General features: G+C 50.2%; 1 protein-coding gene across 5 annotated transcripts in view; it reads right to left on the bottom strand.

The window, feature by feature from the left end:
* The window catches only part of exp (expansion), a 301332-nt gene that overhangs the window by 185218 nt on the left and 88744 nt on the right, over positions 1-27370 (bottom strand). The window contains exon 1 of one of the 5 annotated variants that reach the window (XM_077661395.1): positions 12131-12583. The exons of 2 other annotated variants lie outside the window; for them this stretch is intronic. The gene's annotated coding sequence lies outside the window, so the exon portion shown is untranslated. Of the gene's footprint in view, positions 1-12130; positions 12584-27370 lie in introns of those variants that run through there. 2 more of the 5 variants (XM_077661397.1, XM_077661398.1) reach the window with 2 other exon arrangements.

Raw genomic sequence — 27370 nt, 5'->3', positions numbered from 1 at the left:
CGCATTACCATTGCAGGGGAAGTCCGCTGACCGCGTCTCATGTGTTTTTGCAATACTGCCAATGGTTAAGTACATAACATGTGGGATCGCCAGCCATGACGCGCCCACTGAAAAGGACTTGCCGGTTATTAATCACAATTAACCCAATATGTTTTGTTATGGTTGACGGGGCAAACCGAAGTTCGTTTTCTCATCTGTGGGCTGGCATAGCTGGTTTCATTACGGTACTTGACTCGTCCTTACGCACGCAGATTTGTGTTTCTCAGTAGGTCCATTAAATAGGTCGTGGATATGACAGCGTCATTCGGGCCAGCGATGATGCCTTTGGGTCGCACCAAATCGATTTGAACGAAATATGCCTCGTACAACAGGATAAAGAAAGGCAAGTCGTAAAAAACGCTCCCGTAGAGCAGCTGCCAAAAGGGACGACATAGGCGCGCATTCCATAGTAAACTTTTCCTTAATTGTTCTTTTTTAATTCTACTAGGGGTTGCAACGTCATCGCGGATAGTTTCAGCAGACAATATCAGTCGTCGGCCCATTGTCAAATGTGGAGCGTCCAGTGACGAATAGACAAATTAAAAAATGCGGCAAAAACCAAATTGTGCCTGCTCGCCATTATTGCCAGCCCAAAGCCACTAATGATTCATATCACTTAACTGACATGAATCGGCAGAGCGCGCGAAGAGGTCGCCGCATGCGTTCCTTACGATGCTCTAACTCTCCAAAGAACGGCCACTTCGAACGTTTCGGCCGTTACATCACTGTCCCGAAACGGCAATGGCAGCAGCAGAAGGCAGTTCGTGACCAGCCAATTAGCCGTGGATGCGATGGGCCACGGCACCCGATTTGTCGTTACCAGCGCCACGATCGAGGAAGTGAGACAGCGGACAATGGCGCCACTGCGACCTTGAATCGCACCAGACGAGCTATACTTAACTCATATCTATACCTGGTGCGTGACTCACTCTACGTGCATCTATCCTAGAACCGCCGAAGGCGTGTTTCTTGCGTGTCTCAACAAAAAACAAAGACAGCGCTCGTGAGAGTGAGACCATATAACGGCATTTTCTATTTTTTTTTTTCATTGCGATGTTGCTCGATAATGCCCTTGCCGGAATAGTTGAAAGGCTGCCTAAAACGTATCACAGTCGTTTATTGGGGCCCCAGGGAAGCGTTATTTATTTGCCCTCCTCCATGCACCCCAAATGTGATACTTGTGTTCTCGAACCATGTTTAGTGTTTAGCCATGTTTAACCATGTTTAGCGGCTGCGATGGAGGCCTCTACGTAGAGACTGAAAAGTTTTGTAGCGAGAGCTACACTGGCCTACCAGTCGAACATTTCGCGGTACATGGGACAGGAAAGTTGTGCGCATGCGCCGTTACCATGGCAACCGAAGAGGAGCAAAGTGCGGCGTGCGCTTCACCGTCGCCGCGGCCGCGCCCCCGCTCCACCGTCAAAACCGAGCGTGACGTCATGCGAGAGAGAAGTGCGCATGCGCTGATATTTACGTGCTGCTTCTGCACTTGCTAGTATTCACCATCACCTGAACCTTACGGTAACGCATAACAGTATAGCGTGAAAGCCTGATGTGTTCACCAACGTGCAAAAGAGGTTAGTGACACGACAAGAGGCCACCGAGGTCGATATGTGACCCTGCTACAAGTGCGTTGGCGCAGCCTCCTACTCCATCGCACGGCGTACCGCTCTCGTTCAAGCCTCGATTCAGTGACTCTCAGATCCCCGCAACCTCTTGGCCTGCACACTGAGAAGCGGCCCTACAACACGGGCCGACCCGTGTTGCACGCCGGGTGATCGATAGCGGCCGGACGAGACACCGGCATGGAACGGGGTCTGCAGCAGCTAGTGCGCAGGGGGGCGCATCGAAATAACGGTGTCAGCGTGCAAGCCGGACGGGGGGAAGAAAGCACGTGGTGGCGAGATGCAGCGCTCCCAGCTGGCGCTATCCCGTCCGGCCGGTTCTCGCCGCTGGCGCCCGCAGCCCTTTTGCCGCCTCGGCGCGTGCGTGTAGCAAAGAGCGGCCGAGGCGCGAATTTAGCCGCCTTGAGCTGCGCGCAGGACCCGCCTGCCCGAGCTGGATGGAAACCGAAACCGGCTCGCGTTTTTACAAGGCGGCCCACTCTGGCGGCTGCGGTCTGCGAACGAGAGCTGAAAAACGGTCGCCCGTCGCTCAACAGCGAGACGCGCAGTATTGACGCATGTACGCAAGGATATTCAGATTAATGAATAAAGGTAAAGATTTGAAAATGCGCTCAATGTTGCTACAGCCGCATTTTCCGTACAGTTTACACCCGGTAATTAACTCCAGCTGTGTTTTCGTAGGCAGGGACAAATATATTTAGAGGGCGGTGATCGACAACTCTCGGCGGCGTTTGTGAATTGTAGACGGATCTCGCCGTGTTCACTTTAGCAACGCTATCCGCAAAGCGATCCGGAGTATTTCGATGCACAGCCCTCAACGCGTGCATGCAATAAGATAGCGTGCAATGAGAAATGCCCAAATAAACACACGCAGTTAAAGGAAAACCGGAGCAATACCCTTCGCTTTAGAGGAGCACTTCAGTGCCACAAGCTTGGTCGAGATTTCTGGAAGCCCCGTATAAGGCGGCCGTGCGATCAAATATTTGCCCACGCGTCTCCCTCTCCTTAGTTCCATGCACACAGAGCGGATTCCATCATAACGCTGGACAGCGTCAAAAGGGGGCGCCTTAATAGCCGGCAGTAAAAGACGATTCCTGGGCTGTGTCCGCCTGAATGGGCGCTCACGGGCCGCGCGGAAAAACCTACAGCGAGCGCGCCTTTCTAGGTCGCACTTCGAAGAGCGTTCGCCTGCCCGCGAGGCGACCAGGCAAGCCGTTTTCGAAAAGGCCGAGCTTGGCGCAGACGCGCCACGCGTTCTACAGCCTCCCCCCATACACAGCCGAGCGCCACTGCTGAGCGTGCTCCAGACTCGTACCAGAGAGCACGACGGTTGTTACGAAGTGGCCCGCGCCTAAGAATGGGACGAATCGAAGCGCGTTAGGCGGGCGGGCAAACACGGGCGCCGAGCGGGGGACCCGAACATCGGCCGTACCTGGTATGTTCGCTGTTGCGGCACAATGGCTTCCGCGTGCGAAAGAACCGCGCTGGAGAGAAGGGATTGGTGGGTGTGGCAGTATACGGTTCCAGTCTACCAGAGGTGCGAAGAGAGGGATTCTGCGCCCTGAAGTAAGAGGGAAAACGCCATCGCGTGAATCCAGTGTGTTATATCCTCTCAGAACGCATTACGTAGTACAACAAAGCCCGCCTTCTGTCAGAGCACAGTTTGCACAAAGCTAGTGTTACTTCCTGTGCTACAAAGCGGAAAGACACAATGTAGACCGGAAGTGGCACGCTTGATTTGAGGAAGCCACTGTGCGCACGCTTTGGAGCCTCTTTTCAGCGGTACCTTTTGTGCTCTGCTCTGCAACTCAGTAAGATAGTTGCAGCTTATCCAGTGACTCTAGCAGCTAGAGATGAGACTGCTGATATTTGCATACCCGGTGATGTAATGTAGTCATATACCGATGGAGACGATTCAAGCCCGTGCACGTCATACGCTGAAAGTTAAGGCTGGAGAAAAAGTAATGACCCCTTCAAGCTTGCTCGTGAACTCGGTGATTTGAGCTGCCCCATTTCGAACTCGCATCTAGGAAGGTATTAGTCTTCTCTCTCTACTCTCAGGTTTTTCTGATCAAACGTATACGGTATAAAAATGCAAAGATAAGTCGTACGCAAAGTGGGACCTCGCCTGCTCATCTTGGCGGCGTCCAATGCCACCACAATGACTTTATTCAAAGAAGGAGCGACAAATGTTCTGTGGGAAGGACAACACCCATCCCCGTCCGGTCGACATTGGCATGCCTCGTCCACAGCCTGGACAAATTCTTGGAAGATACCCCGGCATGAGAAGGCCATGCCTTCATACTGTGTACGCGCAGGACACAATGCCCCCTTCCACCCCACCATCATCTTATAAAGACTACAAACGATACTTCTGACGATTCATTAAAGGACAGCCGATTCCCCGAAGTCACAGCCATCGACGGCGGCTCCATCCGGGATTCTTCGTTCATACGCGAGCATGCGGCGAGTCTTTGTGGTAACAGAAGAGAACGCCGACCTTCGCGAGTTCGACGCCGCTTCCGTCCGAGACTTCCTCCTACGACGATTCACCTGGCCGCCAGGGCACCCTTGATCATCCGTACATTCGACCACGTGGGCCGGAATACGAAGCGTGGGTGCTTACCGCCCTCCCACCGTTCGCCGTCTCCTGCTTTCCTCGCAAGCAACGCCGCCCACCGCTCTTTCTTACACCGTCCGACCTTTAGCGCCGTGTCCTCCGCAGTCGTGGTGCCGACCAAGGGGAAAGAATAGCCCTCGCGAGACGAACAAATATGCCAAGGACACGTCGATCCCCGTCCATGGGACTTCTACTCGTCGTCGAAGCCAGCCAGGGGCATTCCTCGCTTTTCGCGCGCTGTCGCAGTAGCTTGCGAGTGTCCCTCGTCTCGGGGCTTCCCGAACGTCCTGCAGACTCCTGCGCTGGCACCACGTCCGGTCATTGCCCTCGCGTTCTTGATGGGCCAAACGACAAAGAAAGCCTCTCCCTCCCCGGATAGCAACACGCTTAGCCACGGCTTCCGAAGTTTCCCGAGAAACCCCCGACAGGCGGGTATGGTTCACGCGGGGCGAGGACGGGTCTTCGTCAACCCTTGAGCTTAGGCGGGAGAATGTTGGCTGCAAACTTTCTCCCAAGTAGAAGGAGGGTGGCGCGCCGACCGAATTCCTCAGCCAGTCACGGTCGGTCCGTCCCCGTCGCCAGCTTTGACGGGCCGGCGAGCGCTGCAAGCCGCCGCCTCGAGCGCTCGTCACCGGTGACGACAACGTTCGAGGAACGGCCGCTAATCCGCCTTAATAGACCGGCCGATCAGCAAGGGGTGGCTCCCCCTTCCCTCTCTAGGCACCGTCGTCGAACGCATTGTCAGACCTCCCTCTCCTCTCCCTCTTACATACATCCCCCCCTCCCCTGGTCCCCAAGAGTATGTTGGCCCTTAGGGCCAACATACGTCGGGACCAGTATCCCCCCCCCCCCCCCCCCTCATAGCAACAACCACCACCACCACCACCACCAGAGCTCTTGGGGGGGGGGGGGGGGGGGCGCTTGCCTTGCGGCGTTTTTGTTGCAGGGCGTGCGTTGAACGGGGACCCACTGTCGCGGAGTACGCGTGCTTTGAAAGCAGCGGGGAGCCTGCATGATTGAGGCACGTTACCGATTTGGTTTTGTGAAGCAAGACAAATAGCGCAGGTGCGCTTACTCTGAACGACAGACCTGAAGAATCGCTGCACTTGTTCGACAAGTGGTCAGCGGATAGCTGCCGCCAGTTGTGCCTTTCCCTCCCCAAACAGCTCTTTCGCGCACCTTTGGTGCGCATCGATGTGCACAAGATGCTTTCTTTTTTCTGTACACAGAGAAGTTCTGTACCCACGCATCACGTGGCCGGAAATTTCTTCCAACGCTGGTTCTCATCGTGTTCGATACAGACGCAAACAAAAGTTTAGTAAGACGCCTCATTTATTCCTTTCTCATTTTATACATCTGAACAAGGAAAGGCGATTCATTGAATCGCAACACGTTAACTTGCAATAAAGAAAGATCCTTTGCCAATTGTTCCAAGATGATCGTGCTGAAGGATTGCTGACCGCCCTTTCTGCACGTCATGCTGAAACCAGACAAATTCCAACGTAAATATTTTATCAGCTCCGGGGGCTTATTCTAAAACACCGTGACCCTAAAACTGAAGGAAAAGGGTGAAACGAATACTACGAAAGCGTGGAATGTTCGGCTAAGCACAGCACCTCGGACGTCGATGCAACAGCACTCGCGAACCGTTAAGCGAGACCGAAAATCTTCGGAATGGAAGTGTGAGAGAAAGCTGCAGGAGAAAGAAAAGAAGAAAACTAGAGAGAGAGAAAAGAGAAAGCGGCAACCTGGGCGTGCGATACCGGGCAATGCACGCAGCCAACGCGCAGCGGCAGACACGGGAAGTCTTCGGCGCTGTGCCTTTCGGGGTCAGGTGGGCGCCCAAGTGATTCATAATTTTTCGGCGGCTTTTACCTCGCCTGCTCGGTCGAGGGGAGATGCCCGCCAGAGAAGCAGGACGAGCGGCATGCGCGTTGGCAGGCCGATGAACGGGCGCACTTTTCCACGTTTCGGCGCGGGCCACGAATCACGAGGAAAGTGAAACGCTAATTTTTGCCTCTTCGTTCACGGCGGCGACCTGTGGTGCCGAGTTTCTCTTTTTTTTTTTGCACGTCGCTCCTCCCTCACTTCTTTTTCTCGTAGCCTTTTCGCCTCTTGAAGCGGTGGCAATTAGATGCTGCACATTCACGCGCCAGGGTGCTTGCATTCCGATAGGAGACCGGGAAGCCAATGGGACAAATGTGCGACGCGGTTTTTGGGGACGTAACTATACGACGCGTTACGAGCGTGCTGCTGGGGCGGTGAACGACCTCTTTACGTGGCACTTTCGCGTTGCGTGAGAGTGCCGTAAACATGGCAAGACTCGCTTTGAGTGATGTAAGTTATGTCGCGGAGTAGACTGGCTGCATAGGTTAATCAGGGCACTGCACTCGAATGTGAACCACCAGTCGAGTCGTTGAACTTGGCTTTCTATGCAGGTCATAGGAACGGCCACGCAGGTTATGAGTGGGACAAACTTTGACGTCGACTATATCCTTTGGCTAAAATAATTACGCAACGTGTTTGCGCGCGCCATGATGTGATGTTTTTGTTTGCAACAGCCTTTCCTTTTTCATCTGCATGTGACTGAGCTTCCGGCAGTTTTTATAGTCTTATATGATTTCAACTACTTCTGAAGCAGAGGATCCTGGCTGTGTGTGTGTGTGTCTTTTCCTGATGCAAGCTGCAGTTTCAGTGCATTCTTCTGCTTAGATTTGACATCTTTACTTTTTGGCGATAGATCACAAAATAGTTGAAGCCCTGACTATACAAGCTGTAACTATCCTATTGTGTTCAACAACAACGGGGCTCTGTTAACCAAAATGCCTTCAATACGTTGCCAAGGAATAAACATTTAGTATACGTTGCCAGTGTCGGAATGTCAGAAATGACTCTGGACTTATTGGTCCCCCTAAAACGACAGTCGCAGTAAGATAAACTGAATTTTCATTGCTAGTTCAAAGTTCGAACCCTATAGAGCAGACCACCGCTGGCCTACCAAGCAAAAATAAAGCAAATATACCAGCATTTCTTTCTTTTCCCTACTACAGATTATATTGACAAGTAGACTGCCTACCTAAAACAACAGTGTCTGAATACGCTGTTATCACACGTCGACACCCGTACACTGAAAAGAGTGGCAATTTCCGGAGGAGTGTCCGCACTGGCTTTTATCGCAAATTACGGCAATCTCGCGAAGAAAACAGCGTGTCGGCGGAAATTGAAGCTCCCTTGAAACAACCCGTAATTTTCACCACCGTTTCTTCGTCTGCGAACAGTTCCCTCCACGCGGCAGTGCATGCGTGCTTGGAGCCGTATACAATGCAGAAGTAGGCACAGCGTACGCACCGCGTTCAGTGATTGGTTAACGATGCTTCCACGCGATGCTCTTTCTTATACTTAATATCCTTCTTTTCATACGCTCGCGAACGCAATGCTGTCCTCTGGTCACAAAAACTGGTGCACAGCAACCTTGCCGTCGTCATCTTTCGCTGCTTTGGCGCGACGTTTGCGTCAGAATCATGTCTGCGCTTGCAGATTGTTCCAGTGGCCTCTATGAGCCCCTCACGACGACCCTGCTGCCTCCTTTTGCGGACGGCCCTGTCTCTGTGTGTATAGGCGAGGAGGAAGGGTTGTACGCCTGTCCTCGCTAGTTTTATGGAGGACGTCGCGTGCGTCAGAGATTGGTACCGTGACTGCGCCACCAAACTGTTCATGCTCTTGTTCAACCCCATCGGCTGCCAGGAATGCGACCTCTGGACCCCGGAGCCACCCGTCGTACAAATAGAAAGCATACAAAAAAAAATGTTGACGTCCCTCAATGCAGACGGAGCACGAGAACAAACGAATATTATTGGCTTGCTTATTGCGCAAGCTCTTGAAGTTAAGAAGAACGAATGTTACGGCTGTAGTTCCTAACTTTTTGGAAACAATCGTTTTAAACGTACCCGTACATTCCAGAGCCCGTGTAATGAAGGAACTTTTAAAGCGATAATACGCAGCCAAAATTATTACTACGCCTCTTACGAAATACAAACTTGCATAATCTGACACCAGAAGACCTGCTGTATTCTAGCGCCTTCTATCGGCAAAAAATTCAGTGCGTTCGAAGCAGAGCTGTTTTGCTTGACAAAAAAAAAAAAAGGTGAGAGCGTCTATGCGTTGACAAATGAAAATGCTTTTAGTCCCTTCATTCATTATCGATGTCAAGAAATATACATTGCAAGTCGTTTACGATATAAGCGGTAAACAAACCTAGCTGCTGTTAGGGGCCCGCTCCAAGCGAACACTTAGCTGGAAGTCTCGCATTTGAATAACAACAACAGCAATAACAAAAAGGTGGTGAAAACTGAAAGAACAAGACCACAAAAAGAAGCTCAGCTCGCATATTCGCATATATATATATATATATATATATATATATATATATATATATATATATATATATATATATATATATATATATATATGCGCGGAAGAAGACAAGCGTATTGCCAAGTACACGCTTGCAGTAGCGACAAGAACTGATGACAGCGACACTAAACGACGAACACACAATAGCACCGTGTTCAGTGCAGCTCAGCGCAAAGCCACGAACACACGAGTTTTCAAGCACAGGCGACCGCTGCAAAAAAACCTGCACAATCGTGGCCCTGGCTTGCGGAAACACTGGCACATTCAAACTGTGCAGGGCAGGCGGGAACACAATGAGATCATTAGGGAATTGTCCGGCTTAAATTACGGAAGCGTCGCGTAAAGCTAACAAACGCAATTACCCTGTCGCGCATGCCCGCTGATACCTGCGTGGAAACGACCTTTGGGAGCCATTAGCGTATTAGGCTAACAGCACGCCGCCTCAACAATGGGAGCGGCGGACGCGGGAAAAGCAGTTCCGTAACATCGGTAATTGCCCTCCTCCGCTGACTCTGGCCGCGAGAGCTGACAGCCAGCACAGGAGCCGCTTTATTGGACCGTGTCAAAACCGTGTTGACGGTGTAAACAACTGAAGTTGAATTGCACAAACGCCCGGTGAGCTTGCTGGCTTGGAGCCTTTGTGCCATCCATACCGAAGTACTGAGCTCCAGTGATTGATTGATTGATGGGAATCCTATCGCTGTGGGCACATTAAAAACCGTAAAAATAAACGTAATAATAGAAGAACGGTTCTTTGCACCTTATAGTCGCCTTTCGAATGTATACCCCTAATTCTGGTCGTTGACCCATCTACTTCTATCCCCCCTTTTTTTCGTTCGCATTACGTCAGGCAGTTTAAGGTCTGTAATCAACATGAAAGTGGGCGCCATCTTTTCACCAGTAATGCGCTGGAGACGCTTAACATCTGAAGGAGCCGTTCAGCGATGTCCCCACCACGCTGGCTAATTCGCTTCAGCAGTACACAAATACGGGCGAATTGGCAAGGATTCATCACGACAAGAAAAACAGCGCAAACGCGATATAAAACACCAAAAAGATCACTGGGACGAAAACAGAGCTGGGTCGGTCCCGTTCTCGTTCTCTTGTTTCGTTCTATACCAAAGGAGCTTTCTTGCTGCAATAGTTTCGCTTACTTAGCTTCACTGGTGAAAACCTCACGGCTCCAACTACAGTCGAACCTCGTTATAACGAAACGGTTTATAACGAAATAATGGATATAACGAAGTAATGACGCTTCCCCTTGTAAGCTCGGTCAACACGGGCTATAACGAAGCTACGGCTATAACGAAGTAATCGTCGGGCCCCTTCAACTTCTCTACAATGAGGTTCAACTGTATAACGCACACGCGGCGCTTGCGTCGCCAGACATACTGCATATTCTTGCGTGGAGGCAAGCGGACGCGTGGTAGACGCACCTACATTCGCTTGAGCGCGGCGCATGCAATGTCGCGGAAACATCACCGCCCAGCTGAAAAGAACCGGGGGGGCATATAAGCGTTTCCGTTGGCGCCAGACGTTCCAGGGAGACACAAATGATTCTTCGGCGCGTCGGCGTGGCGCTCGCGGAAAAAAAGCCTCAATGCCGTGTGCCTCAGCAAATGGTTAGGTTTTTCTCGGCGACAACTACTGCAGCGAGCAAACCCTCCTTTCTTGCACTTTTGAAGCCCGCGTCCCCGCGAAGCGACCGCCGCGTGGTGCATTCACGAACGTGGCTTGCAGGTGAAACCTGTTCCACTCGTTACGCCTACGCCAGAAGCTGGACGTTAACGCGCAACACTTTCCTAGTGTCGCGACCTGGCTTTGCGCATGACGACAAAAAAACAAAACAACGACGCCAACTCAAGGTTTTTTTTCTCAAAACAAAGCTTGTGAGCTGTACCGGATCACAATATTGAGAGCTTTCATTGAAAGGAATGCTGTGCATTTGCGCATACGTTCAAATTGGTATTTGAGTGTACGCTTTATGTGTTACTTTCAAGATGGAGGTAGTGGGAAGATGCAAGGTAACGATTTAGGGAGTCGCTGATGTAAGAGAAGAAACATTGCTACCTTAGTGGTCGTCGATATGAACAGCCTTTCTTTTTTTTTTTTGGACGGCAGTGAAATGACTGCAGCTTATCTCGCATACTGGAATAAGATGAAAATAAAGAATGCACTTACTACTTCCTCGTACTACAAGTATTGCTTGTACTGCTAGCGGAACTGCTTCATGACCGTCTTCGACTGTGCGACTGAAATCCAGTCACGCAAAAACCATTTCACCTGTGCTGGATTTGATGGCTGTGCAAGATTTGTCCTGATGATCAGGATAATTGGCGAGTAAGTGACGTAGTAGGTGGACTGGCGGAACCGAAGTATTAACAGGACTTGTCGGGCTAGTTGGTTGATCATAATGCAAAAAAGACGAACTGCGCAACAAGAACACGGACGAAACACACACTGCGTTAGTGTGTGTCTGCCTCCCTTTCGTCCGTGTTCTTGTTGCGCAGTTCGTCTTTTTTCGAAGTATTAAGCTGTCTTGCTTGGCGGGGAAAAAAATAATCAAGTAGGATGAAAAAAGCGGAATTTTGCAGTTCTCATTTCAAGGCAATCGAATAGTATTATATAAAACGGAGCTTGCTGATTCAATTTCAGTATGGCTGGACAAGCATACAGTTGTAACGCGTCGCAGAAGCCTCGCACGTCTCATCACCGAAGGGATAGTTTGGCTTATATCATAGTGAGCGGAAGCTGTTGAACACATGACTACAACCACTGAGCGAAAATTTACAATTTATCGAAACTGAGTGGTGTCGTGTTCGGCTGTACGCCAAAGAATGTAAGAAATCCTTAACAGTATCACGGGACGAATTGCGCCATAGTGCATGGTGACCAAAACTGCCTTCGCCTTTCCGTGGTTCCTTATTATTGGCGCCTGAAAATGCTCCGAAATATCATCCCGAGAGTTCTTTTGCATTTCCTTCCTCGTAACAATAGAAGCGGCCTACGAGACCAGGAATCAAACTTGAAACCGTGTTCTGATGCCTAGATTGCCTCGATCACATCAGGTACTGCAGCCCGATCATGAATATTGTGCTAAACACTAAGTAAGTGATGATCTATGTGGAACTAACGAGGAAAAGGAACAGCGTTTTGGTGCGCTGTTATTTCTATTCACACATTGTGTATAGTGCAGCACTTACAGAATCCCATTAGAGATACTTAAAAAAAAATAATTTAACAACTCTCAGCTCACTTGTACAACAACCGTTGGGCACTTTTTCGCCTCAATTCCAACACAGGCAAAATTTTGCCACTACGTCCAAAGGATTGAACCAGGCACCCCACGTAATGTTGTAGGAACGCGTCCACTCAGATGACCATGTGAAACTACGATACAGAGCGAGACAGCAAAGTATTCGATTCCACTCACCCACCAGTTGGGTCGCGATGTGCTTGTTCTCCTAAAAATCCGTCAGGAATCCGCGTAAGTGGTACAGGCCGACCGGCCGCTCACACCAACCAGACACCCGTCCACAAACACACACACCAAACGGAGCGCTGCGGTCCGAAGCGACATGCAGCACCAATGTCGGCCGCCAGAGATCACCGTCAATTCGCCGTCGCCGCCACTAACGACCGAGGACCGAACGGGACTGTGTCGGAGCTCGGGCGAGATCACGTCTCCGCTGACGGCACTTCCGAGGTACTCGGTCGGGGAACACCACGGGGTCCAAGCTGGGCTGGAGCGCGCGTGCACTCGGCGTCGACGACGTTTCGGCTAGGCGAAACTGTTCTCCCCACCGGGCGGCGAGCGCTGGCCGAAAAGCGGGACGCGGAGAGGTAGCGGCAGCGGTCCGCCGGAGCGACTATCGTCGAGCGACTGGATTCGGCGCGCTGCCGCCTTCTCCATCACCTACGCGGCGCCCAGTTTCTTCGTCCTGTTCTCTTTGTTTTCTTCGCCGCTGCTGCCTTTCCCCTTTCGTCAGTCATGCCAAAGTAGCGCTCGTGGCCACGTGACTAGGTGAGGCTGGGCGACGTCACACGCGACGTCACCGCCATGGAGAAAGCGGCCGCCGCGCGAGAAGATGGAAAGGGGGAAGATCTGCGCTTGCTGGCCGCAGGAGAAGAAAGCGGCGGTCCTCCGCGGCAGGTTGCTCTTCCTTGGGCGCGCTGCTGTCCAGTCCGTGGACGCGCACCGCCGCGGCAACTCGTCCCGGGCGACGACAACGGCTGTGACGGACACGACGAGCCGGTCACTCCGGCGGTCTGCGGAGCTCTGCGGTTCTCCCTGCCGACAATGCCTTCGTAATAACGAGCCGGGAGTTGAATCTAAAAGTGACGCTGAATCAGCTGCAACTTATTTTGAGATCGTACCTTCGTAGCGCATAATCGAAAATGAGTTCGGTACTTTTGCTGATTCGGCGGGGAAATGAGTGGCTGTCGCTTCAGCGTGGAATGCAGCGATCAACGCAGTAACTTCGACGCCATCGGCTGCAGGGAAGATAGCGTTCTGAACAGCGCCACGTTGAATGCGCTTTGGCTCTCTGAAACAGCGGCAGGTTCAAAAATTTTCAGAAGCGTTGTTGACATTGTGAACGAAGCCACATGTATTATTCTGGACCAACGGTGAGAATTATGGCTCTTGTAAGATATATATGAACATCGTCAAGAAACTGGCGTTATTTGCGCGCTCTGAAGTTCTCTGTTAAAAGTAGGTACTGGTGTTAATGATAATAATTGACTTTTTAATAATTGGGTTTTTGGAGAAAGGAAATAGCGCGGTATCTGTCTCATATATCGGTGGACACCTGAACCGCGCCGTAAGGGAAAGGATAAAGGAGGGAGTGAAAGAAGAAAGGAAGAATTACAGGTGCCGTAGTGGAGGGCTCCGGAATAATTTCGACCACCTGGGGATCTTTAACGTGCACTGACATCGCACAGCATACGGGCGCCTTAGCGTTTTTCCTCCATAAAAACGCAGTCGCCGCGGTCGGGTTCGAACCGTTTAGTACATTTTACTTGCCTTACACTCCATTAGAAGCTTGCAGCGTCCACAGAGAAAACTGCCAGTTGAAATATATGCGTGAACAATGCTCTTTACGTTTCATATTTCACAATCCACACTCTGCCGCCACTCTGAAGAGTGCCTTCGTACTTTCGAATTTCTGGAGCGCTACAATCTAGACAGTATAAACTGCTGGGAAGCATCAGTGCTATTACCACTTTCGCCGCATTGAGCGTCACTACAAGCCAACGTCCGGACTGTCTGACTGTGGAGACTAGCTTTGACAACAGTACAAATGACCGTGGTGCCAACGACATATTACGCACGTGGTCCGCTATATGAGCTGCGTTCTTCAAATCGTTTCCGAGCACGGAACTCACACGTCCACTGCAGTCCCGTTTTACTCGTAACTGTTGCTAACAGTATGCGACCTATTTGCTCAGATGAAGGAAACACGAAATGCGACACAACCAGAACTACACGCAGTCAAACAACTACCAAGAAAAACATAGTACGAGACATGTAATACTACACCTTTATCTTACAGTATCTTTCTACATCGTATGTGGTTAGAACTGAATACATTCATCGAAATTATCATCTTCTGAGGCAGTAACGTTATACCTCACGTAATACTCTATACCCGGGCCTTAGAGGTCGATTTCGAAATAAAAGAAGAGAGTTATCTGAAAATAAAAACATGGGAGCGGTATTAAAGGAGTAGTAACAACGCAATCTCTTTGCACAAGCGCAACACTGTTACTCATTATATATTTCTGCTCAGCAGTTGTATTCTCTTATTCTCACAGCTTCCTTTGTTATAGACATGTACCGACTGCCCAGCGGAGTACCTTTAGAAAGCGAAGATTATGCTATCACGCTCTTACATCGGCCAGCTCACCGTCCGTGTATTGACCTTTACCTCCGAGCCAGCTTCGGGGAACGGTCTGCCCAACGTCACACCCAGTCCCGATTGGTGCACAATTACCTGCAGCAATCATCTGTGTCATGGCTACGTTTACGACGTCTCTCCAGGTGCGAGGTTCGGATGCCGGAGGCGATGGCCACACATATCGTTCCTCTCCCAAAGTAAAAACAAAACAAAAAACCCAAAGAACCCCTATTCCGGGAATATCGGAGCCATGGTCGAAGGACTCTAAACAGCTTCAACCCAGAACAACGAGGAATAACCTTTTATTACGCGGCCATCTCACATATTTCTCTCTGTGTGGCTGTTTAGGGCGCGAGAGCCAGCGTCTTTTACTATGCAACAGCCACAGTAAGAAGAAGGCTGGCTATTCTTGGCCGCTAGCCGGGACGGTGTCCAGTGCAGTAACCGACATCACAGCAGCCGCCAGGTAAGGACGAAGTAAAATTAACAAGAGGGAAGGCACAGATTGCGACCAAATTACCCCCGCGTCAATCAGTTTCCCGCGCATGGTTTAATCCTGTCCATCGTTCTGCGCCGTAACTATCAGTTTCTTGTCTGTCCCGTAGCGTCTTCCGCAGCAAGGGCCGACACTCGCTCGCGCGGTCGCTTCGAGCCGAAGCGATTCTCTGCGCTTTCGCTCGAATCTCCACCGTCCGCTCTGCGTCCGATGATGCCTCGGCGGCCAGCCACGTGATGCCCGCCGAGCGAAGTCTGGGCGGAACGAAGTCGGCCTGATTTACACCACGTTTTGTCTCCGCCGTCGCAACGCAGCGCGCGCTGCGGTTTCGTGGGAAAGCGCGCGGGCGCTGCTGCGGGCAGCGAGTCGGATGGCTGACGCGGTTAGCGTCGCTTCGCCGCCGAGCTCTTTTCCACGCGCTGCGTCGCACACTGCGCGGTCGAATGGCTGAGCTGGGCTGCCCCGAGCAACTTTCACGCTTTCTCGCCCCACTGGCGGAGATCTTAGCTGGCAGCGATTGGCGGCGCGCTATGCGCAGGTGTGAAAGCGCTACGCTGGTTTCGCGGCGAACTAGGAAGCACTCAGCGCTTGCCACACGTCGTTGGAAGAGTGAGTGGAAATAACGGAAGAGTGGGAGTGCTAGGGTGGGTGTTTCGCATGTGCGAGTTAGCCGCTTTAAACGGTTGATATCCGCGAAGCCGCGGAGCTCAACATCTCGTGACTATAAGCACTTGGCGCAACTCAGCGTGATGTAACGAGCCTAACTGCTTTTATTATAAAATAATGAAATAATATTTTGTTTAGGGGATTTCCCGTTTGCCGCCACGTATTTAAATATCCTGGATGTTTCAGCTACTTGGCCTGGCAGAAGACGCAGATTCGATCCGGGCCGCGTCGGTCGCATTTCGATGCAGGCGAAATGCTAGAGGCCCGTGCACTGTGAGATGTCATGGCAGGCTAAAGAACCCCAGATGGCAGAGCCCTCCACTTTGGTGTCCTTCATATCCTGAGTCGTTTTAAGACGTTAAACCCCGTAAAACACAAAACCCAACAAACTTGTGTTTCTGTGACATTATGCGCCGAGTGGCCGATCCCGGTTATGCGGTCTTTGGTGCTACACTCGAGCCACCAATGAAGGTTTTACAGGATTGGACCAAAATAGTATCACTTCGTTATGTGGACAAGTCTTCGGGTAAGACCTATGGATGGGCACACGCGTTTTCGTTAACCATGAAACGTAGTGGTCTGATGATTGGACGATAGCATGCCTATACCTGCTCGCGCACGAAGGGCAGACAATGAACAAATACCTTGCCAGCCAGTTACCTTAAGACGGAGGCCATTGTATGCGTAGCATCAGTCCTATGTGCAGCGTCTGTTCGTCCAATAAAATTGTGATCATCAGCTGCATTTGCATTCACAGTATATACAAACGCACCTAAATATGGTCATCCCTTAATGCACGCGAAAATGCGCCTGTGATTTAACTTTTTCTCTTTCTTTAGCCTAATCGTCGCCTGCAGAGATTCTAGCGTTGCGTTGCGCTTTGTACCTTCCCGCGTACTTGCTTGTTCATTTACACATTTGAATGCTCAAGACACGTACTTTTTTCCTTTCCAACTAAGCTCCGTGAGGTATAAAAAAAAACAATACCGTTACGCTAAACATGGCTTACAAAAATCTCTCCCAGTCAAGCGTTGTGAAAAAGAACAAGCGAGGCTTCACTGCACTACCGATGCGTGTTGCAAAGAAGCACTACTTTCAGTTCCAGAAAAGGCTGGGGAGGGGGGGAGGAGTGCCCAAGGTAATGACATATTCTTGCGATTCGGAATGATATCAAAAATAAATTTGTTTTTTCATCGTGCTGGCGTGTCATTGAAACCTTCGGTTCTGTGTCGGGAGCCCGCCAGGATGCAGCGGTTGTCACGGACCTACAGAGCGTATTGGCTGGTAAGGCGGGAACGCAACATCCGTTCCTCAGAGCGAGAAATTTGTGAAGGAAGGAAAGGCGCGGTAACTGTTACGGAAAAAAAAAAATGGTGAGCAAAAATGCATCAGTGGTTGCTGCCCAATTTTTGGACGAAGGTGCTGACGATTGAGTTCCCAGCTCTACCAGCAGTGTACAGCTTCTCTTTTTTTTAATGAATTCATTAGCTTACCACCTTTGACGGAAGTTGCTCGTCGATACCCAGTGAAGACCTCGTTTTTGTGGGACCCAATAACTGACAGGTGACAGACTATATCTGGGAGGGACTTTGCGTAGGTTACCGAGACTCAGTGAAAACTGAGCAGAAATCTGGTCTGCTTCGCCTGTAAGTATCTTGATGAAGTGATTTTACGGAAGCCATATGAAGCAGTTATATATCACTAGACGCTTGGAAATACGGTACAGCACTTTGCTTCAATAAGACAGACCTTCCTGAATCATTTTCCGGCCTGCAGATAATGCCATAAAACGGCATGAAATAGCACACAAGAAAATATGAGGACTGAGGAAGAAAACGGGACACGAATCATAAAATAGGATAAAGCGTTGGAGAGAGAGGGGGGGGGGGGGGAGAAAGGGAGAGAGAGAGAGAAAGCGCAGACGACAACGGCAACACTTTCGAACGATGACCAGTGTTAGTAATCCTTGAAAACGATCTTTTTTTTTATAAATTGGCCCTTTATTTATTAGTTACGGATACTGCGAATGGCCACGTACCTTCTCCTTACAGTTGTGCATGTTAGTAGCCTAAATAACAGTAGTTTAAATGGTTTGTACCGTGACGGTGGTGCCGGCAATGGCAGCATAGAGAGGTGTTCTGCGATGTCGAGGCGCCATCTGTCAGCTCAGTGAGCATAAAAGGTTTACGCGAGGTTCTGCGTGGCGACGGCGGGCAGGCAGACTATATCTTCAAGTGGCCACGGCGACTCGTCCTGCGGTGCGCTGCCTGTCAGGCTCCACCGGAGAGCCAGGGTCGCTGAACTACAAACACGGGCTGCTCAATGCCTGCCGCGAGCTGGACGAGGCGGACGACACTCACGACAGGACTCCTCACGCTTCGCGACAGGCGCAGAAGCCCGCCACTGGACTGGCCCACAAGTCGGGAAGGAAGGACTTCGAGCGCCACTAGAAGTGTGGAAGGTTTTGTTGTCCAAGCTGCTGTCAGCTTTTCTCGCGACGGTTGCGCTGGAGGAGTGGCTCGATTATTATGTGCCCCAGGCTGTTAAATATGGCAGCTTCTCTGTATTTGGTTTCGTGGAGTTGTGAGCTGAAGTGTCGGTATTAGTGCATCAGTCAGGCGCCGGCAGTTTGGAACAAGTTTTTAAGATTTCTTTGGCCTGAAAGGCGGGCAAAATATTCAAACGAATAAAATGTAATGCTGCAGCACATTCAATTTTATTCATACAGTGCCTCGTCGCGAATAAAGAATAGGAGGCGGCCAAGGTGCCGTATACAGTGTGCTTCACCTAAGACTTTACGCAATTTTTAAAAAATGGCTTTTTTGAGTAAGAAGAGCGCTTTTTTCGGCATAGCATTGTCAGCGGTGTAGTACATGAGAATACAGCTAAGACATGCTAACTAGTAGGATAGTTAAATAATATTGAATAATGGACTTTTGCAGTATTACTGCTAGGCTTCTTAATTATTGAGGCGTGTAACCCACCTCAAATAATATCTATATCAGATTTTAGAATTTCGAAAACGCGGTTACCATCGGCGTTTTGACCCAACAAATTCTTGCTACATCGCTCCAAAATACATGCGCTTTCGAGAAGCTTGCAGGCAAAGCAAGCTCTCCAGTGCACGTAACTCGTCGAAATAGCCAGACTTTGTTCGGCCCCAGGGCCGAGGGTAACCGCGTTTTTGAAATTCTAAAAACTGATATCGATATTAATTACGGTTGGCTAGACGCCTATTAATAATTAAGGAGCCTAACAGTAATAGTTAAAATTTTAACTATTCAATATTAGTTACCTGGCCTGTTGTTAGCACGTCTTAGCTGTATTCTGATGTACTACGCCGCTGAAAATGCTATGCCGAAAAAAGCGCTCTTCTTGCTCAAAAGTCCTATTTTTAAAAATTGTGTAAAGCCGTATGTGAAACACCCTCTATATCACTATGCCTACCGCTGTATCTGCGGAAGATGCGGTGTCGCTGCAGTTTGCAGCTTTAAAGGTGCTTGTGCGCATCGGGACACCTAAAAGGTAGGGTCACCTTCAGTGGCAACGGTATTTTTATTACAAAAACACACATGTATTTTACCTACGAGCAAAATTTGCATAAATAATTCCTCTGGCATACGATTGAACATCGGCGCGGTGCAGAGCAAATAAGGAAAGGCCAGTGGCGAACTGAAGGTTGAATTGAGATAATCCCTGCGAGTCGGGAGTAAAGTGCGATACAACTATATCGTGCTAGTACCTCGTAAGACGAAGACGAACGTAGTGTACGCCTTGTGCGCCTCACCATGATCGGCAGATCACAGCGGAACACATTGTCACATGGCTGCTCTCACAATCACGCAACATAACCGAAAAGGACAGAGAACTTTTCGAGGTCGCTCAATCGCTCGCTCGCTCACTCACTCACACCACTCGCTCAATAACACCACTCACTCACTTACTCCTCGTGCTCACTCACACCGCTCACTCACTCAATTGCTTGCTGGCTCACTCCCTCCATGTACTGATTAATGTAATGCCCTGCCACCCAGGGGTCTTTAAGGATCAATAAATGGTGATGATGATGATCACTTGCTTACACCACGTACTCCCTCACGCACACCGCTCGCTCACAGACTCACTGAATTGTTCGCTCATTCACATCTTTTGTCACCCCAAGAAGCGACTAACTGCCATACATGGCTGAAGCACGCGCGTTTTGGGTGTCGTTTTTAACAGCGCCCCATCTGACTCAGTAAAGGTCGCACCTGAAGACTGCACATAAACTTCGTTGGCAGTGCACAATATTAGATTTTTCAGCATCGTCGTTGTCGATGTCGTTGCACTCACTCACTCACTCACTCACTCACTCACTCACTCACTCACTCACTCACTCACTCACTCACTCACTCACTCACTCACTCACTCACTCACTCACTCACTCACTCACTCACTCACTCACTCACTCACTCACTCACTCACTCACTCCTTGCTCAGTGACGACGGGGGGCAAGTCCAGCAATGACGTGTGCATCTCCGTTTCCGTGACCGCATGGAAGAAACGGTTTTTAAACAACGCATGCTTGGTTTCATGTGTTCTTCGCACTGCCTTCAGCGCCCTTCAACATACCGTGAAAGGGGCGCTTTCGCTTTCAGCGCAGCTGCACTTCCCGCTCAGCCATTATTCTGGAACCACGCGGGGCCAGTTTTAACTCCGTTGCGAATGCACTCGCCGCGAAAAAGGAAAAAAAGGAAAAGGACGAACAAACAAAAGGAATCTGCGGAACTCGACAGCTATACGACTGCAAGCCGCGCGTACCGGCGAGTGGTTAGCGCCGGCGGCCGTCACATCCCGCCCGGAAAGACATCTGTTTCGCGCTGTATGCGTCCGACGACCCTTCCGGTCCGACGCCCGCGTGTGGTGGCGTATTATGCGCCGCCGCTCCACCGCAGCTCTCCTGCGGGGTGTAGTGCGAGTAACGTGGCGGTCCAAACTAACCGCGAGCTATCCCGCAGGCATCCTGTTTCGCCGCGTTTATGGTCTTCTCGCAGGCAGCGCGCGAAGTGCATTCTCTCCGGCGCGATCAACAGCCGCGTAGGCAACGCGTGGGGCCCGCATATATTTGACTTTCTTTTTCTGCCCGCCATTTTGCCACCCTTCGTTGTTCCTCCCGTACAGCACTTAGAAGACATCCCACGTTGGGATGAGAGGTGGACGTCTACGGGACGTGCGTTATTTTTACTTGCTTCTGTCCAGCCGAGAGCCGCGAAAGCGCATCCGCTGGTTTCGTTAGGTTCGGTCGAGTTCCGTCTTCATTCTGTCTTGCCCCAGCTCCGCCAGGGGACGCCGCGACCTCGGCTTTGCCCCGCTTGCCTTGCCTGGCGCAGCGGCAGTGCTCGGCGCACGCGCAGCACTGCAATTAGCGGTCACGAGTTCGTGTCTCTCGTGTACTTCTGAGCGTTTCCTCGTTTCGCTTTCTTTCGGCTTCGGAGCGGCGGCAGGAACTGCGAGCCGCCGCCACGCGCTTCCTCTACCGGGAAGCTTTTCTGGGAGGCCTTGTCACCCGCCGCATGGCATATTCTGCACCTCTGTAGGCGGACTGGCTGGCGCCGTCATGCCACTTCCAACGCCATCCGGCAGGGATTTTCTTCATTTGCTCTTTCCTTTTTACCGCGGCTTTCTAGCGCGCATCCCACGACAAACAGTGACAAGAGGCAAACTTTCACGTGTCATTCTGAAGGTTGGTACAACTTACCGCTATGCTATAGGAAATATTTTGGAATTAACCGCTGTGAGTTTGTGACCGACTTCCGGAAGCAAGAGAATTTGGTGTTTTACTTGAGCGTTTTGTGATCCATGCATGCATGCTGAAACGAAATGCAGTGCGGAGGGGTGATATGTGTGAAGACGTCTGTCGACTTTTTTAATGCGTGAGCATTAGAGGGGACATGTTGCGGAAAAGCAAGGGAAGCCATAGGGGAAGCCCTAGGAGTGAAGCCCTGCCCACCAGATTGCGAGCAAAGTGCCCACCGTGGTGGGCGGCAGTTATATTAGTTAGTGGTCGCGAGAAGTTAATTGCCTGGGAAGAGCACCTTGGGTCGCACAAGCACCACCCTTGGCAGCACCTTCCATCGCAGGGCAGTGGTGCACCGCTTAACCACTGCGCCAGAAGATGAGGACTCCCAGCTATCAAAGGATGTTAGGTAAAGAATGACCGATGCCGTGGCGCTAGCAGAAAATGACGAGAACGAAGACGTCAAGAACTAAAAACAAACGAAGTGAAAAAGAAATTGATGTATGGTCAGTGAGCGCACAGTTCGGATCGGCGACCGCTGACACATTTCCGTCGTGTTGTACAAGCGATCGTTATTTAGTTTTTTTTTCTTGTTTGCTAAAACATACAGAACACGTTTAACAATTTCTTTACCTGGCAGCTTATACACCTATCGGCGGGAGAGTAACAGTTTTCCCGATCTTTTTAGTAAAATACGAACATTCGCTTTACGCATACAGAGTCAGTTCAATAGGATTAAAAGATAATAATGGCGATTACTGAAGGTCAAAGTAAACATACATTATTGAACATGTTGTACTTGCTGTTACCTACAACACAACACCTTTTCAATAGCTCTGATAATTTTACGTATCCGTTATGGCGTTTGCCTTCTTTCTCTTTTTCGTCTTTGACTCTCTCCTGGAGTCCTTTTCTCACGGCGTGGTTGAGGTGTCCACAAACCAGTGACACAGCTAGTTACTGCGCCATTGCCTTTCCTCAAACGCCACTAATTTTTTTTTTTTTTTTTGCTGAGCACAAGTTCGCGGGCTCTTCCGATTATAATCGGGTATACGACGGCTACATTTCGAGGAAGGGAGAATGCAAAAAACGTCCCTGCATTCAGAATTCGGCAAGCGTTGAAGAGCCTGGAGTGAAAGTAAATAACCCGGAGCCTTCCATCCCAACTACGGGGGCTTTCATAGCCCACTGTGTTGTTCTGGAATGCCAAATTTCATTAATTAACTCAATGCCGGCGCCGTGGTGGCTCAGTGGTTACGGCGCTCGGCTGCTGGCCCAAAAGACGCGGGTTTGATCCCGGCCGCGGCGGTCTTATTTCGATGGAGGCGAAATTCCAGAGGCCCGTGTACTGTGCGATTTCAGTGCGCGCTAAAGAACCCTAGTTGGTCGAAATTTCCGGAGCCCTCCACTACGGCGTCCCTCATAGCCTGAGTCGCTTTGGGACGTTAAACCCCCATAAGCCGAACCAATTTTCCTCAGTAGCAAAATATTCTATTGTTCATAGACAAAATTAACTGAATAGGATGTTTTGACTGCAGTATATTTTCAAAAGAAAGATCTGCACGAGCTAGAGGACAGAGTAAGAATGCGGGAACTAGGCAACTGTGTGTTCTGCCTTATGCAAATTTTTCGTGGCTTTCCAATAAATGTACCAAATAGCCCGACATCATCATCTTCTAAATCCTCTTTCGACCCCCAGGAGTTTTTAAATGTTTTATCACCCCCCTGAAAACAGCCGTTGGTATTATATTCAAGACTTGGGAATAATTGACGCATTACAAATCCGACCTGCCTGACCGTAACTCAACGTCGCTTTCGTTTTGTTGTGTGGTTCTCAAGATTCGGGACCCAAGTAGTTGTACACCTAATAAGACGTAATTACGTTGGCTGGATGGTTTATCTGCCGGGCCATGTCATAATGATTTTTCGTGATACAAATAAAAAGCGGCAGGGCGAGTAGTGTGCTTTGTCACTTGTTTGACGTCTTGTTCATACACTGGCCGTGCAAATACACTACCCACATCCTGTGGCATGAAAAAGAAAGAGAAATTAGAAAAAAGGCAGAAAAGAATGCTTAATAAGTATCAAGTATGTCAAGCAAAAAAAAAAACAAAAACAAAACATCAATAGCCGCCAAACTGAGAGATCCGTGCGACGCCCAATTTGTTCTGCCAATCTATCAGCGCATCACGCGTTATTAGTGCAATAGTAATGCACGGTATATATTTTCATTACAGCGAAGTGAATGAATGTGCTTTTTGCAATGAAATAGGCTACATACGAGGACACTACCAAGATCAGGCCCCCCCCTCCCATTTTACGGATGACTTTGAAATTCGGGTATGGAAGATTATCGCAAAAGAGGAAGTAGAAGACTGCACCTTTCAAACAAGCCCTTGTATGAAAACATGTGGCATGACAACACCACCACCACCACCACCACCACCACCACCACCACCACCACCACCACCACCACTACCACCACCACCACCACCACCACCACCACCACCACCACCACCACCACCACCACCACCACCACCACCACCAACAACAACAACAACAACAACAACAACAACAACAACAACAACAACAACAACAACAACAACAACAACAACAACAACAACAACAACAACAACAACAACAACAACAACAACAACAACCACGACGACGACGACGACGACAACAGTAGCGACAACAATCACATAACGCGCCTTGAGGACAACAAATACAACAGCACCATCGTGTACAAGGATTGTGGGACTCGTCCAAAGAAATGATCATTGAAGACGCCATCTTTGGTTTCAATTCTCGACAGCATACACGTATCATTGGTCAGCATTAAAGAGCTGGAAAAATTTGATCACCGGATTTGTGTCTCATTTTGCAAAAATCCTACACTGTGAAAACATTACGGTGATAGGAAGACGACGTACACAAGAAACGGTGCATTTAGGCCGTCACTTTGCAACAGCGTCATCTCTCCTTCGCGAAGCTGACGAGAGGCGCCCATTGCCTTCCGTAAAGCGTGTGAGCTAAACGTCTAGGGATGGTCGACGACAAGCACTGAAATTTATTTTTGTGTGCGCGAGTAAACTGGCCGAATCAAATTACAAGATGACTGACTCTATTGATATATTTTTGCCTACCAGTGCTTCTTAATACAGTTTTCAATATATTGAGCTAACTTGAAAGGCTTTGAGTCGATGTGCAGTATGCGGCCTAGGTTCAAGAGATCAGTCAAGTGCAGGAATTTCGGATAAAAATTTTGAAATGTTGCAAAATTGTAAGATATTTTTAGGGTAATATTCAAAGTAATGGTCCATTCTTCTGATATGCAGCAAAATCTTTCTGTTAAAGTGTTTCCAACAGTCGCATCGAACACTTAAGACTGCCATAGAAAACCAATGGGGAACGCTATAGACGGTAGAAAAAAGAGATTCAAGACTGTCGTATAGTGGTCTGTAATATATTGATTGTTATAGTAAAACCTTACATCATTTGAAAAAATTGCGTTCGTAAATGGTTTCCAGCTCAGAAATGATATTGTCCAAAACTGCTGGCTATGGCCAATCATATGGTCAAGGGTTGGAATGAAGCTCGACAGGATGGTAATGCTAACACAAGCTAATACAAAGGAAAAGCTCATGTGATGTCCTTAAAATGTCCGCCGTTTGGCGAAACGAAAAAAAAAGAGCAGTTGATAATGACCTCACGGGTCCATTAAGCTACCGCTAATAGAAGTGTTAACAATAAAGTGCAATATTGCACTTGTTAATTATATATATAGCGAATAATTCAGGTGAGAAGGGAGGCTTCCTTGCCGCCTGCACTGGTTGCGTTCAAACTGAGACATCACGTGACACTGCTTAGAAATCTTTCTCGTGCAATGACATAAGGAATAGAGAAAAGACTATGATTAGACCGAAAGCACAAGGCGGCAGCATTTATTCAGCGAGCTTGACTGGCCAAGCTCTGCCTCACCTATTATTTACCTCCGCTGGTCACGTAGGGCACCGGCTTCTTGCTACCCGCAACCGTTTCGCGAAATCATGCAGAGCGGAAATAGCCAGGAGCCCCCTCTTGAGAAAGCGAAAGTGGTTCCAGCAGGTATATAACGAGCCGGGCAGCATTTAACGAGAACAGCAGCGACTGCAGCGGGAGCAGGAACAACAACGACGAGAGAAGACAGCAAAGCGGCAATGGCAGGGGCTCGTGAGGTCGGCCGTGGCAGAAAGCGGACTGCGCAAATGACGCCACCGCGCACTGCCCTCCCTCAGCGTGCTCCGCATTTTGGGCCGAGTTGATTGGCCTCCTTAGTTCTGTATCGCGTCGCCACCCCGGCCGGAATTCTTCGTAACAGCGTCCGGGCGGAAGATGAGAGCGTATCTCAAAGAAGAGTGAGGAGGGGGGGGGGGGGGGGGGGCTATATCTTTCTGAACCAGGAGGCCACGCGTGGAGGGGGAGGCTGCTTTGCCCACTAACTGCAGCACCCCTCCCGATAGTGAGAGCGGCAACAGCGACGTGGACAAGCGCGCAAAGAAGCGGCCGCCGGTCATCTCACTGGCCGGGAAGGGGGAACCGTCTTGATGCCGTCTAGACGCCGGCGCCTCTCATAAAGCACGGCGGCAGTCACGCTGCGGCCATGGCACGGACGGACAACGCGAGCGCGCTCACGCACGCACAAACACCGCTGCTCGCACACGCATTTTCATCCTCGCCCCGCGCTCTGCCCGCAGGTGCCTCCTCTCGTGGAAGACCACTTCCGTGCAGTGCCGGGAAGCCCGCTCACGTGGGCCGTTCCTGCAGACGCATATAGAATACCCTCAAGGCACTCAACTTGAGCTGCGCGACTTGCCCGTGCTTTGCTCGACTTAGCTGTGGCTAAGAACTGTGATGGGGCTGTTCCTGAAACTCGCCGAGTTCACCGGTTACGGGACCATTCGGACTAGACCTCCCCCCATTTCCCCGCGCACTTAACCGCAGTGCTGCGGGGCGAGGTCGGTAGGTAGCGCACCAAGAGGTGCGCTGTCAAAGGGGTGCTGCTCTTTCTGCGTACGCATTGCACCGCCCGCCCGCCCGTCCTCCTCATCCTGGTATGTTTGTTTAGGGATAGCCGTGCCTGGTGCTTCGCAGTGGCCACTGACCCCTGCCGGGCTGCCCCCTCCGTGTAGTCGCCGAGTCTGTGTGCAAGAGGGGCGGGGGACGTCGACCAGAAACACTGTCGCGCCAGGTCGTTGAAATCGGCGGCGACGGGCGGCCCTCGGGGAAATTGGAAGCGGTGCCTACCCACCAAGATGCCTACCGGACAAGCACTTGCGGAGTGCTGTTTGAGAGGAAGAAGCACATCGCCGGCGTCGCTTTAGTTTCGCCTCTTTCGTGGGATTCGATGCGATGCTTCGGGTTCTAATCAAGGAAAACGAAGAAAAAGCTGTGCATCAGTGCGAGCGGGCTTCAGTCAGTCGCTTGACGTGAAAGGCAGGATTTCGTGTTTCTGTCGCAAGGCGCCTTACTTCTACCTCGCCGCTAATGCTCTTTCAGTAGTTTGCTCAAAGACTTGCGCAGTCGAAGTGTTTCTCGCGGTGATTTCTAAGAAAGCAGCCCCATGAAGTGCCAGACAGACTGCGTTTGGAGAACGCAAACAAGACCCGGTACTTCCATCAGTGCACCTTCAGTCAGCGTAGCCGTGTTCGGCTAGGTCGTTGCTGTCGAGATTTCGGTGAAACTACAGTCGTCATCTTTTCCAGCTTGTGCGCGTCTGAAACACGAACGAAATGCTTTTGCTTGGCACGAATGTTACTTCCTGTTAAGGCAGACGAAGAGCTGTCCTAACTTTG

Source organism: Amblyomma americanum, chromosome 4 (assembly GCF_052857255.1).
Source record: "Amblyomma americanum isolate KBUSLIRL-KWMA chromosome 4, ASM5285725v1, whole genome shotgun sequence".
NCBI lineage: Eukaryota > Metazoa > Arthropoda > Arachnida > Ixodida > Ixodidae > Amblyomma > Amblyomma americanum.
The sequence above is the reverse complement of the archived record's forward strand: the minus strand, read 5'-3'. Positions and strand labels throughout refer to the sequence as shown.